Source organism: Brassica rapa, unplaced genomic scaffold (genome assembly GCF_000309985.2).
Source record: "Brassica rapa cultivar Chiifu-401-42 unplaced genomic scaffold, CAAS_Brap_v3.01 Scaffold0526, whole genome shotgun sequence".
In the NCBI taxonomy this organism is placed as follows: domain Eukaryota; kingdom Viridiplantae; phylum Streptophyta; class Magnoliopsida; order Brassicales; family Brassicaceae; genus Brassica; species Brassica rapa.
Window position 1 is genome coordinate 52308 of NW_022610467.1, and position 5254 is coordinate 57561.

The window sequence follows — 5254 nt, forward strand, 5'->3', positions numbered from 1 at the left end:
TTCAGCATGGCTCTATACTCAGCTTCAGCACTTGAACAAGAGATACACCTTCTGCTTCTTACTCTTCCAAGTAACCAGTTCCCTCAATGAATGTACAATACCCAGTAGTTGATCTCCTGTCCACTCTATCCTGCCCAATCAGCATCACAATACCCAACCACTTCTGTACTGCCATTACAACCCATCCAAACTCCTTGTCCAGCGTCCCACTCAGATACCTCAGTATCCTATCAACCATCTTCCAGTGATGGACCTTTGGCGCCTGCATATGCTGACTCACTGATTCACAGCAAAACATATATCTGGTCTGGTGATGGTCAAGTAGATCAGCTTGCCAACATCTCCTATAGCTTAGGATCTCTCAAACAGTGCTTCTCTTCAACCTCCCCCTCACGCAGAACTTATACCCTCCTCAAGAGGTGTCTTAGCTATCTTTCCTCCAAGCACATCAGTCTCCTTCAAATATCCATAGTATACTTCCTTTGAGACATAAAAAAACCTCCTTTGATCTGCATATCTCAATGCCCAGAAAAACTTCATCTCTCCCAAGTCCTTGATGTCAAACACAGATTTGAGAAATCCTTAGTGCCTGAATCCAGCCTTATCACTTCCTGTGATAATCAAATCATCCACATACACTAGAATCACAATGATCCCTGAAGGTCCTGTCAAGGTGTGAAGAGAGTGTGATCTAGTTCAGACTTCCTGAACCCTCTCCCATTGAGTGTTGTACTCAGCTTCCTGTACCAAGCTCTAGGTGACTGCTTCACCCCCATATATTGCCTTCTTCAATCTCAAAACATTTCCCTGGCTTTACTAGATGCTCAAGACCAGGAGGTGGATGCATGTATACTTCATCTTCAAGTTCACCTTGCAAGAAAGCATTCTTCACATCCATTTGCCACAAATCCCACTCCAAGTTTGTTGCAATAGATAACACAATTCGAATTGTGTGAAGCTTGGCCACTGGTCAAAAGTATCAATGTAATCTTCCCCATAAGTTTGTGTAAATCCTCTTGCAACCAGCCTAGTCTTGCGCCTATCTATCTCCCCATTTGCAAGGTACTTGATGGTGAAGATCCATCTGCTTGAAACTGCCTTCTTCCCTTTAGGTAACTCACTCTCATACCAAGTATCATTCCTGATCATTGCATCCCTTTCATCTCCTACTGAATCTCTCCAAACCTTGTGCTTCATAGCTTCTTCATAAGATCTTGGTATCTCATTCTCATCCAAGTTACACATACAAACACCATGTGCTCTTCTGGAAACTCAGCCAAAGGAACACACGGCTTGAGAGGGATGCTCCACAGCCTGGGCATTGTAGTACACTCTCGTGTTACCCAGTTGGAAGGATCCCTCCTTATCCTTGTGCTCCTCCGCAAGGTCTCACCTGTTCTTCAGCCTGAACATTCTCTTGTGCTTCCTCTCTTAAACCAGTAGGTTCTCCCTGCTCATTTCCTTACCTGACCTCTGACTGAGCTCCACTCTCTACTTCCTGTGTCTCCTCCTGATCATGCTGACCTGAATCCTCTTGGTTATGCTCTGCCCCTGATTCAGATCCATTCCCCCTCTCATGATCAAGAGGAGTTGTTCCTCCAGCTTCTCCAGCTTGATTAGAAGGTCCTGTTTTCCTGGTTCCTGATCTTGGGATAATCCTATCCCTAGCCTCTCCAACAACACCCTCAATGTTGTTGCCTTCTCTGATGGAGCTCGGGACAGATCCTCTAGGTCTTCCCATTTCTTCTCCTCATAATACCCTTTAGACTCAACAAACTTCACTTCTCTAGATACCATAACCCTCTAGTTATTGGATCATAACATTTGTAGCCTTTCTGAGTGATGAGTACCCAATGAACATAGCTTTAGTACTCTTTGCTTCTAGCTTGTTCCTTCTTTCTCGGGAATCATCACATAACATAAGCACCCAAAGACTCTCAAAATGATCAATGTGTGGCTTGGCCTTGTTCTACTTCAAAGGGAGACAGTTTTCTTCAAGACACGGGTTGGCACTCTATTGATGAGATAGCAAGCAGTCTGAACAGCATCACTCCAAAACCTCTTAGGGACATTCATGTGGAACATGATTGATCTCGCAACCTCCATCAAATGTCTGTTCTTCCTCTCAGCCACCCCATTTGTTGTGGTGGGTAAGGACAGCTAGTTTGTTGCACAATCCCATGCTTTGCAAGTGACTCTTGAAAGCATTGCTAGTGTATTCTCCTCCATTATCAGACCTCAGAATCTTCACAGTGGCATTGTACTGATTAGTAACATATGCTTGGAAGTTCATGAAGGCTTCTAGGACTCTGTCTTTGGAGGGGAATCATGGTGATCCATGTGTACTTGGACTTCTCATCAATGAAAGTCACAAATTACTTATGGCTGTCTCTAGACATACAGGGAGCTGTCCACACGTCGAATGCACCAGATCAAAGCAATTCTCATATCTGGTTTCTGATGTGGGAAGACAGTTCTACAGTGCTTTCCAAGTATACAGCTTCACACTCCAAGTGATTGAACGACATACTTGTAGAATCAGTTCCATGCCTTGGCATGAGGAGTCCCAGCCTTGCATGCCATGTGATTATCACACCTATCCGTTGTGCTGCTAAACACACAGACTCCACAGGACTAGGCGCCTCAGTTGTTTGGAGTGATAGAGCTGATGCTTGCTGTCTCCTCTGCCAATAACCTTCCAGTCTTCAAATCCTTGAACTCAACTTCATTTGGTCTGAAAACCACTTGACAATCCAGATCAACTCGTAGCCTTCTTAACTGAGTTAGATTGGAGTAAACTGAGGTAGGTAGAAGGCAGGGAGTTCTTCTCAAACAGCTTGAGGTTTCCCACTCCTTCTATTGGGATCCTGTACCATTGGCCTATCATGACACTCCCTGTTGCTGCTTTAACTCACTGAATTAGCTCTTGTCACTGATCATGTTGTGTGTGCTCCAGAGTCACTGATGATGGGTTTAGATGTGGATGCTTTGGCAGGAGCACACCAGACTCCGGGTCGTAGCCAAAGCATACACATGCTGAACAAACTCATCCCATTCTTCTTTGTCACACTCATCTGCCCTCTTGGTATCCATTCCTCTCATATCCGCACTGTCTCCCTCTGTTCTCCCATGTAAGCTGAGTATGAACACTCTCCCTAACCATCTGCTGAAGTACTCCTTGATCTCGTCAAGAGTACCTCATCCGTGTCACTTAAGTGCTAATCGCTATCCTTTCTCATGCCTTCTCTTCATTAACCACTCCTTAGAAAAAGTTTTCTCAACCTTTCCCTCTTAAAGCCTGTACCTCCCTTCATCTTTCTGGCTTCCTGTTATTTCCCACACATCACAAGTCTATTTACCAAGCTCACATACCTCTTCCATAAGGAAGCTGAAGATCACATCTTGCTTCCTCCTTTCTTGACAACATCTCGGATTTGATGTGTGTGTCTTCACCACATCTAGCTCTGACCATACTTCTCTCAGCCTTCCCACAAGCTGATAACACTCATCCTTCCTTGTCTCAAGCCGCGGATCACCCCTCTGTCCTCAACGACTCTCACAAGCTTGGACTTGCCTAAAGTTGCTTCAATCTCACTCTTTGTAGTGTTTCCTTGAACAACTTCATTTCCCAGCTTCAGACCTCTTGTCTGACCTTCTTCAGTAGCCATTTCCATGAAAGGTTTCCCCTTTCCATGACTACTCCATAACCCACAGCTTTCCAAAGCTCTCTTTGCCCATCTTGACCAATCGCCATCCCTCTCTTCTTCAAGCTCCATGGTTGTACTAGATCTGTGCTTCATTTCCATGTTGAGATAGTTTGAATCCATCAGAATATCTCACACCACTCAGATAATAAAGACCAGAACTCAAGAACACCAAGAACACTCAAGAACACTCAAGAACACCCAGATTTTTATGAAAAACGAAATCACACTCTCCCCTTTTAGCAACCTGGCTCTGATACCATATACACTTTTGTGTATTAGAGCATGATTCAACCAATCAGGGATAATCAGATGAAAAGATTAAAGAGATTAAGAGATTTTAGAGAGAGAATAAAGAGAGAGAGACTCAAAACTCCATTAATTAATAACTGATGAGGTTTACAAGTATTAATAGAGAGAGCAACAAGGAAATTCGAAATGGATAAGCATGTGTAGTCAAAGGACAGCTGGAACTCCTTTGAATCACTTGGCTGTGCTTTCTCACATGCTTGCACTAGTATAAAGGCAACTTCTCCTTTCCAGCATCATACAGGCTGTCAAAGTGATCCCTTATCCTTCCTTATCCTCCCTTATTCTTTGGTCGAGTTTCTCTCTTCTCTTCACTAAGTTACCTTCTCATCCCATCAGATAACTTCCCCAAGTAGTTACTGTGGTTAAAATAACTCTAAAGTTACTGTCTCAGCCTCCTTGGTCTTCATCTCAATGCATAAACATGTTGAGATAGTTTTGAATCCATCAGAATATCTCACACCACTCAGATAATAAAGACCAGAACTCAAGAACACCAAGAACACTCAAGACCCTCAAGAACACTCAAGAACACCCAGATTTTATGAAAACGAAATCACACTCGCCCTCCCCCCCTTTTAGCAACCTGGCTCTGATACCATATACAATTTTGTGTATTAGAGCATGATTCAACCAATCAGGGATAATCAGATGAAAAGATTAAAGATATTAAGAGATTCTAGTGAGAGAATAAAGAGAGAGAGACTCAAAACTCCATTAATTAATAACTGATGAGGTTTACAAGTATTAAATAGAGAGAGCAACAAGGAAATTCGAATGGTTAAGCATGTGTAGTCAAAGGACAGGCTGGACTCCTTTTGAATCACTTGCTGTGCTTTCTCACATGCTTGCACTAGTATAAGGTAGCTTCTCCTTTCCCAGCATCATACAGGCTGTCAAAGTGATCCCTTATCCTTCCTTAACCTCACTATCCTCTTTGGTCGAGTTTCCTCTCTTCTCTTCACTAAGTTACCTTCTCATCCCATCAGATAACTTCCCCAAGTAGTTACTGTGGTTAAAATAAAGTTACCACAGTAAAACTCTAAAGTTACTGTCTCAGCCTCCTTGGTCTTCATCTCAATAACCGTGTTACTTGGCTGATTGCAAGGTAAGTCTTGGTCGATGCTGGATGGTACGGACTGTAACGGTCTTGTACGCCTTGTAACGGACGTCCGGACCATGCTCTCTCCTAAACTCTCTCAAGCTTCCTCATCTCCTTTCCTCTTCAACTCCTTAGCTCT

General features: G+C 43.4%; 1 long non-coding RNA gene across 1 annotated transcript; it reads left to right on the top strand.

Annotated features, from left to right (window-relative positions):
- Nucleotides 1–3714: 3714 nt before the first annotated feature.
- On the top strand, nucleotides 3715–4710 carry LOC117130516. The gene is made up of 2 exons (XR_004453882.1): nucleotides 3715–3815; nucleotides 4450–4710. It is a non-coding gene; the product is annotated as an uncharacterized LOC117130516 (long non-coding RNA).
- Nucleotides 4711–5254: the final 544 nt, after the last annotated feature.